This window comes from Sander vitreus, unplaced genomic scaffold (assembly GCF_031162955.1).
Source record: "Sander vitreus isolate 19-12246 unplaced genomic scaffold, sanVit1 ctg609_0, whole genome shotgun sequence".
NCBI lineage: Eukaryota > Metazoa > Chordata > Actinopteri > Perciformes > Percidae > Sander > Sander vitreus.
In genome coordinates this window covers 652-9,967 of record NW_027595701.1, presented here as the reverse complement: position 1 = coordinate 9,967, position 9,316 = coordinate 652, and the positions used below count along the sequence as shown (strand labels likewise).

Genomic DNA, 9,316 nt, shown 5'->3' with positions numbered 1-9,316 from the left:
TTGTCTTATTCCCCGTAACCCCCAGAGTTAGATAAGTCCAGACATACCCTTCTCATCTCTGTGCGTGTTGTAACTCTGTCTGACGGTTCCACCGGTAGCTTAGCCTAGCACAGATCCTGAAGGTAACTGGTTCCATCTAGCCTACTGCTCCCAATAAGTGACAACATAACGCCAACATGTTCCTATTTACGTGATTTGTATAGTCACAGCGTATACAAAAAACAACGTAACATCAGACACAGCCATCTTCTAACCATAAACAAACCGGGAACTATATTCTCTCTAAAATTATACATTTTCAAATGCAACTTTAGTTATTAAAAGATGGCATCAAATGTGGATTGTGTCTTTAACAAATGACATTTACTCTGATTCCTGATAAACTAAATAAAACTGTCTCACAATATTAGACATTTCTATAGAGCTTTTCAAGCACTTGTTTAAAAATGCTACTGATAAGGTACATCAGGATGAGATGTTTTTTCTCAAACATTCTCCAAGTACCTTGGCTGAATCCTGCTGTGTACAGTTCAGTCTTGAGAACTGTCCATTGATCAGGGATCAACTCCACATCCACTCCAGCAGATAGTAAAAGAGGTCGGAAGTGACTGATGAGTTTGTTTACCTCTTCATCACCAAAATCTGAGATCAAAAGGGAAAACATGAATATAAAGTTAAGCAGTTGTCTTAAAACATAAAATGCGTAAAGATTAGTTCATTACATTTGAATTGCTAACCTGAACTCGTGTCTGCCTCTGGCCAGCACTGGAAACTGGTCAGCCGCATAGCCTGCAGGACACCACAGCTTAGGCCCAGGTCTACAGTTGTACAGAGATAGATGGATGGGCGTCTTTTTATTTATACTGAGGTGAAAACACACCAACACAACCTAAAATCAAATCATAAATTGTAGGATATAAGATACATACCTTGACTTGTACTTTTCTCTGACAGCCTGAGTGGAGGAAAGGCAGCTCTGAGCTTCAGCCAGGGTTGACACTGACCTCTGCAGTGACTTGGAGGTTGCTCAGTTGATAGATGGTGTCATGGACAAGGCAGCAAAACCTGAGCACTCCACCATCCTTGCCTATGTTGAGGAACCCCTTGGCTTTGGCCCTCAGAACAGAATTGATGTTCGTGGCCTCCTGGGACTACAAACAAAACAACTGCATTATATCAGACAGCATTTAAAACTGATGAAGAGAACAAGAAAACAAACATTAAATAATCCATCTACACTGCTGGTTTTAGTAGGCTATAAATTACCATACCTTCTCCTCCAAGTGGCGTACAATGCCAGCATATCCCCTGAGAAAGTGGTCAAGTGCTTTGAAGAGATGTGGTAGCCACCGGGTTCCACCTACTCTGGTTGGCATCAAAGCCTTCATGTGGAGCTCCCTGAAGTGTTGCTTTAGGCTGGCCCTGTTCACTCCCCTCTTATGATATAAGGTGTAGAGTCCACTCAACAGGTCCTCAACTTTCCTGGCCATCACATTTTTCCTTATTCCGTATGAAAAGGCAAGTTCTAGCTTATGGGCCATGCCGTGGATCCCCAGCACATTTGGTCTGTCTGCACGCAGTTTTGTAACTACACCATTGTTTACTCCTGTCATTACAGATGCTCCATCTGTGGTGATTGCCACTAGCTTGTTCATCCAATCAGTGCTGACTCCACTTTCCATTGTACTGCACACTGCTTCAGCTATATTTGTAGCATCTGGCTTTGAGACAGCTTTTACCCCGACAAAATCAACTTTGACCTTCCCCTCACTGGCACTCCTGACGTAGACCATTTCTTCTTCCATCACTGCACTGTCCAGGGATCCATCTGACATGACCGAGATGAACTTGCCATCTGATAATCTTGCCCTCATCTTTCTTCTCTCTTCCTCTGCTATGTAGTGACTGAACTCTTTTGCCTGCTAGTCATTTGGGTATGTCTCTCCTATCTTCAAGCCTTTCTTCCTCTCCACCCTGAAATGAATTTTTGTGTAAATGAAGCCACTGTTAGTGCCTACAACAAAGTACATTTCAGTGAGATTTAGTTTCTTCTTTTTGAAACTTTTTAAAGTTTCATCTGTGTCTATGGAAGCACTCTGAATCATATTAAATGCACTGTTTCTGAAACATGTAAACAGTAACGTTAATTCACTTACTCACACATCCATGCGAAGTCGGTGAAAGGACCGTGGTAAAGTTAGTTTTATATTGGACATTGGATATTGGACACATTCGAAAAATCTATTATTTGGCTTGCCATTTTGACCTATTCATATCAAACCATTTTTGCTGAACTCAACTAACTCCCCTACACATTGCACAAAGCTTCTTTTTAAAAAAAAAATCCTTTAATTTTTTAAATATTTTTTAATGTAAAAAAAAGCTATAAATCTATAATGTGGCCTGACCTTTTGACCTATTCATATAAAACCATTTTTGCTAAACTCAGCTAACTCCCCTACACATTGCCCAAAGCGTCTTTCAAAAGTGGTTTGACATGAATAGGTCAAAAGGTCAAGCCACATAATAGATTTATAGCATTTCTTTACATTAAAAAATATCTATAAAATCAAATGATGGGTTTTTTGAAAAAATAAGCTTTGTGCAATGTGTAGGGGAGTTAGCTGAGTTCACCAAAAGTGGTTTGACATGAATAGGTCAAAATGGCAAGCCAAAGAATTGATTTCTCTAATGTGTCCAATATCCAATGTCCAATATAAAACTAACTTTACCACGGTGGTGAAAGGCCTGCCCTTTTTTCCGATGGCGTGGGCATTTCGAAAAAGTAGCTGCATCTTCTCCAACTCAGACGTCTTCAATAAAGCGAGGCTTCTCCCAGCAAGGCTCTCTTCAATACGGCCTGTCTTGGCAGTTTTAATCCTTAGGCTCTCCTGATGACTTCGGGCACTCTCATGGTCCTTTACTGCCTCGACTTTAAAATTAGTAGTTCCTACCACGAAATTGTTCGTTTTGTTTTTTTCTTTCGCGTACATGCGGCAATCCTGACAAAACATGACGACATTTTCATGATCAAACACAAGCCATTCACGACCCGTCAGCCATTTGGCATTACATTTTCTTTTCTTAGTTTCTCTGTCGATATCCTCAGCCCCTGCCTCGTTCCTCTTCTCGCCCCCAGAAGTCTGTCCCAACCACCGCCACATTTAGTTTAGCTAATCTTAACTTTTACTTTGCTTTACTATCATAGCTAGCTAACTCCCTCTTCTTTCAGTCTGCTCCCTGCTCTGGCTCCGCTCGTTTCCATGGTTTCTCTGAACATACACCTAACCCTAAATGTAGGCGAAAAATTAGAAACTACAACCCTAGTACCGTTCTTAATGAATTCACTCTCCTCTCCTCTCTTCCCTTGCGAAAGTGTAGGGAGTAGAGGGAGGCAGGGCCTACAGCCCGACCCGGCAGGGGAGAGTTCTAGCCCGACCAGGATCCTCTCCTTAGCACTGTCTCCTTTGTTCTACCATCTCTCTCATTCTCTCCTTCTCTACTGTCTCTCTCATCCTAATCCTAATCTCAACCACTTGATTTTCTTGCCTAACCTTAACCAATTAAATTAATTTAATAAAAAAATCCTGTGATAAACCTAATAGTTTAACTGTAACTTTATCTCGAACCTCTACGATCTTCAGGAAGAGTTACAACACTAAAAGCCCTAAGCCACGCCCACAAACGCCTTTAAAGCGACCGGTTACCTACTTCCTGTCATCCTATAGCCACATGACTTGTACGATTGATATGGAAGACTCGAAAGTTCAACTGTAACTTCGTTCCAAATCTTTCTGACCTTTAGAAAGAAAGTTACAGCATGAAACGCTTAAACCACGCCCACAAAGGCCAAAAAAGTGATTTTTCGCCCATTTCACTCACTTCCCATCATCGTACCGGAATGAGATTGACACCGTTGGATTCAGAAAACCCTACACTTCCTTGCTAGTGTTCTTTTAACACCGCAATGTCTTTTCCAGAATTTAAGTTCTAAATCCATGACATAACGGACTAGTGCAAATGAAGACATCAGGAGCGCAGACTGTCCATTTCTATTCTAATCTTGACAGTGCCTCCTGTAGTTGAGCGGTGTATGGAACACAGGAAGAACTTTGAAAAAACTGACCTGGACTTCAGGACCCTCGGGCATGACTGACAGGGGTGGGTCTAGTCTTGCGCTGTTAACAGACACACTTGTCGGTAAGGTGGTAAGTAAGATTTTTATTATATTAAAATTGTGATACCTAAGATGTTTTCTTAGATATTAACTGGTATAAAATCAATTATCTTACGTAGGATATGGTAATACTTTTGTGCCAAACAACTTAATACTTCAAACAGATTTTTCTTAGTATAAGGTAATACTTTTTCACCAAATAAAATATAGTTTTTCAAATACGGTAACAATTGTGTGCCAAACAATACAATTTTTAACCATTATTTCTTAGGATACGGTAATACTTTTGCACCAAATATTATAAATTTTCAAACAATATATAAAGCAAGAAATAAACCTCAAAACATATCCTAATATATCTAAAACAACGGACTGTAATCCAGAATAAATGTTTAATTGGCTATGGGACACACTCCAGGGACTGATCAACCTCGGTGGGCCGCCCTTGGAGGAGGGTGTCTAGTTGGTAATGGCTGAAACACCTGAACCGAGGTTCACTACTGACGATGTGTCCTAAAATGTAGAATAAAATCTATGCAAGACCATGCAACAATTCCAAACAAAATAAAGACAGCACAAAATCCAGATCTTACAGAGCAGACCTAAAAGCAAAACTATGCATTTTAAGGAAACCGTTTAATAAACCAACAGGCTCAAAACAGACTTCAAAGCCTAGAAGCATGACTATGCAAAACTGTTTAATAAACCGACTAGAATGACTGACTGCATTTCAGACAGAAACACACAGCCCAAAAAGGAAACTAATGAACATAGTGAATATCGGGACGCTGTCAGCTTGGCTGCTGCGAAGAGCTTATCTCTGCTTCTCCAATGTTTTCATGTCGGGCTGAAAACGTCTAAAGTCAAGATAATTACTACGTGATCAGATTTTCTAAACAGACAATCAGGTTTATGCAATTGCAGTGTGATATAAAGGTAACTTAAGTGTGGGAAATGTAGGAATGAAGAACTTTGACTGATGTGTGCCGGCCCGTACCTATGATTCACTATCAACTGCCTAGGCGTCGGATGAAGCAGGGGGAATCATCGAGAGAACGTTCTTATTCCCTAATCCGAACACCCCTAACCCATTTAATATGTTGTCCCCTGACAGAGGACATATCAGATATTAAACTGATAAGAACAGCGGTTTTTGCCACAACTCCTGGCCATGAATACCGCCAGCCACTGCGACCCATGTCTGTTTTGGTCCAATATCAAATTGAGCGACCTGCAGCTCCGTGTGCGTTGTTAATTGGTTTTCCACAAGACAGAAGAAGGGTGCACCGTTCCCAGCTGTGCTGAAATACCAGGTCGATGCGTGGAGCGAACGGAGCAAGCCCCTTTTTCAACTCCCATTGCTAAAAATCCATTTAATATGTTGTCCCCTGATAGAGGACATATCAGATATTAAACTGATAAGAACAGATTTTTTTTTTATTTATTTTATTATTATTGACACAAGTTCAAGACACATTTCATAAGGTCTTCACACAATTCACAAAATTTCAGTTACCATTTAAGATACAACGCGATAAATAAATAAGTTACTCTGTAAAACTATTTAAAACAGGTGTAGTACAATAAAAGCAATTGTTTTCAGACATAATACAGGTAAGAGTTGTTTTCATAAATTTCAGGTAAACATAAAAAGTTGTCATCTTGTGCATGTCATATTGTGTTTAGTGTCCATATTAAAAGTCTTAAGAGAGAGGGCATTGGTTTAAAAGCTCTCTTCAAATATCAGTTGTGCAGGAGCGCAGTGAGTCTCTAACAATGTTAATACCGTTTGAGTCTCTCGGGATCCTGTTACGGTGCTCAGAGGAGACCCTCCCCTTGTTGCTCCTTCCCACCTGCCTCACCCGGAGAGTCAGGGCGCCGCTGCTTTGACCTTTTTTTTGTGGCTCCGGCTCCTTCGTCCGAATGGGCACAGAAGCGATTCTTCTTTGCAGCTGTGTCCTTGGCCTGCCGCTTGCAGCTCGGGCCATTTGGGCCGCTGCTGCAGCCATCTTGATCACAGCTGCGGGGGGGGATCTGCATGTGCTTTCTTACCAGCAAGTTTCTGGAGGTCCAAATGGCGTCTTTGATGGCGGCCAGGGTGAGCCACTGATTTGCAAAGTCACGTGCTGGCATCTGTTTCTTTGGGCTCACCCCATACAGCACTAGCTGTGCTGTGAGGACCTCCCTTGCTGGTAAGTACGGGAATTGCAAGGAGCCGGCCATTGCCCACTGGTCTACGGCAGCGCTGCACTCCCAGAGCAAATGCCTCACCGACTCAGGCTCGCCACAACCTGGTCGGGGGCAGGTTGAGTGCGCTGACATGCCCCGGGAGTGCATGACGGACCTGACCGGGAGGATCTCATGAGCCACCATCCATGACAGGTCCCGGAGTCTGTTTGGGAGAGCCGAATGGTTCGTGTTGCGCCAAACAGTTGAGGGCTCTCCAAATGCCAGCCCACGCACTGGACTCACTGGTTCCCGCTCCTGCACAACTGAAATGAGAGAGCGATGATTTGTTAAAACATACACATCTTCTTGCTCAAGGTGAAAACGTTTTAAAAGGTCTGGATAAAAGCATAGGTTGGCGGCAGGATAAAAGACACAGGTACTTTAAGATCAGAGGGTAAAATCTTCAGTCTTCTGAGATATGACCCCATCCAGAACCGTGCCATAGCTGCTGTCTTAGCATTTCTGGATGGGGCCGTGGCTGCTGTTATGTGTATAGCTGTAAATCTGCTCCCTAAAAACAATAACAGGTCCGGCACTCCTTTCCCTCCTTTCTCCTTTGGCTTCTTCATCACGCTTCTCTGCAACCGTTCCCACTTGGACCCCCCACAGGAAATAAAAGATGGCTCGTTCCAGGTCTAAAATCACTTTTCTGGGTGGGATAAAAACAGAGCTGATGAGTAAAAGCAAAGGTAAAATCACTGCCTTGATGATTAAAACCTTTCCTTCTAGTGTCAGTCCTCTAAGTCTCCAGTACCCTAGTCTCTGCCTAACTTTCCCTACCATGTCTGGCCAATTTGTTTTCCCTCCCCCTCCCTATCAAATTTGATAAGTCTTATCAGTTATACTCATGACACTTACCTTCTCAACCATAAATGTGAGAAGTGTGAAGTCGAGAGTTAGAACCGAGACTGTTTTATCCTTTCTTAACTCTTTGAAGTCGGATGTGTTTTTTAATACAGGAGTGTGGCTTGCCGTTTTAAACCATTACAGAGATTGGGAGGAGTTATGGCAACAAACATCGATATGGAGCGGATCAAATCAGAACAAAAATGATGGCGTGGCCATTCTAATCATAAAAACCCCTAGTCTTGGTGAAGGGTAGCACAGTGGTGAGAGATGGCCGGGCACTTTTAGCACACTTGACTTTTATGGGAAGAGATTTTAACGTCTTAAATAGTTATGGTTTTAATGATAAAAATGACAGGTATGACCTTTTAGAAGACCTGCAGTTCCACATGCTAGGTAGGGCACCACTAGTTGTAGGGGGAGATTTTAATTGTATTCTATGCAGGAATGACAGGAAAGGAGCAGGGGAAGATTTTAAAATTGACAAAACATCGGTTTTATTACAGGACATATGCAAAGATTTTAAACTTGTCGACTGTTTTAGAACCATGCATCCCAGAGAGCAAGGCTTCACCTGGTTCAGTGGTGATGGCACCAGAGCCTCTCGCATAGATTACATTTTATCACGCGATTGCCCACCAATGGATGCTAGATTGGAACCCGTTTTCTTTTCAGACCACGCAATGCTTTCCTGCACCCTCTCACTGTCTTCTGAGGTGATATTAGGAAGTGGTCTGTGGAAGCTCAACTGTTCCCTTTTAGAGGATAGGGAGTTAGTTAGTCAGTATCGGGAACAGTACCTCGAGTGGCAGACCCTTCAAGACTTTTACGATACACGTGCACATTGGTGGGAAATGGTAAAAAGACGGACCCAGACCTTCTTTAGACAGGCAGGTAAGAGAACGAAAGATAGGGACGACAGACGCATGTTGGGACTGCAAAAACGACTCCAGAGGTATTTTAAACTAAACCAACAAGGGATGGACCTAAATGAAGACATGAAACAAATTAAAAGAGAGATGTCCCTTTTAGCAGAAATTAAAAGCAAGGGTGTCATTTTAAGAAGCAAAGAAAAAGAAATAGAGGAAGGGGAAAAGTGTACAAGATACTTCTTTAAGAAAATAGTAAATAAAGGAGGGGGCATTTTAAGCTTAAAAAAAGAAAATGGCTGCACTGCTACAACAACAGAGGAAATCAAAGACACAATTGAAAACTTTTATACAGAACTATATAGAGAAAAACTGGTTCAACGAGACAGCATGATGGAAGTTTTAAATTTCATTGAGCAAACGGTAGACGACACAGTGCTTTTAACCAAGGATTTTACCATTCTAGAGTTAAATGAATGCATCAAGAGTTTTAGAACAGGGAAGTCCCCAGGAGAAGACGGACTTCCCTTAGAATTTTATTTAACATTTTGGGACATTTTAGCACCTGACTTGCTTGATGTTTTTAGTGATTTTGAAAAACTTGAACAACTTCCTGACAGCTTTAGAGTAGGGATAGTGACCCTCCTTTACAAAGACAAAGACAAGACTGACCTGAGAAATTGGAGACCCATCACACTTTTAAATTTTGACTGTAAACTTTTTAGTAAACTTTTAGCATCACGCACGTCTTTGTTTTTTAGAAGGGCTGATCCACCCGGATCAAGCCTGTGCCATACCAGGGAGGAAGATCACCGACAGCCTCAGTACTGATCCGAGACACCATCTGTTATGCGAGAGACAGAAACATCCGGCTAGTAGTCCTAAATTTAGATTTTGAGAAAGCTTTTGATCGGGTCTCGCACCAATACCTTTTCCAGGTACTGCAAAAAATGGGTTTCCCAAGAAGGTTTATAGCCTGGGTGGGACTGCTGTACCGGGTATTACCAGCAAATTCCTTGTTAACGGAATCTGACAAAAAGCAGTCAATATCAACTGCGGTGTCCGTCAGGGGTGTCCGTTATCTGCCCTCCTTTATGTTATTTGCATCGAGCCACTGGCACAGATCTTGAGAAGGGACAAACAAATCACTGGGGTAGGAGTGCCAGGGAGCGGGGGACTTGCGACAAAGTGCATT

The 9,316-nt window shown here is 42.1% G+C and overlaps 1 long non-coding RNA gene and 1 pseudogene across 1 annotated transcript; both read right to left on the bottom strand.

Annotated features, from left to right (window-relative positions):
* Positions 1-243: 243 nt before the first annotated feature.
* LOC144514549 (uncharacterized) lies at positions 244-1,147 on the bottom strand. Its single transcript, XR_013501457.1, has 3 exons — positions 930-1,147; positions 738-818; positions 244-642 (listed from the first exon to the last, which is right to left on the bottom strand). It is a non-coding gene; the product is annotated as an uncharacterized LOC144514549 (long non-coding RNA).
* A 4,306-nt stretch (positions 1,148-5,453) lies between these two features.
* On the bottom strand, positions 5,454-5,627 carry LOC144514550 (U2 spliceosomal RNA; annotated as a pseudogene).
* Positions 5,628-9,316: the final 3,689 nt, after the last annotated feature.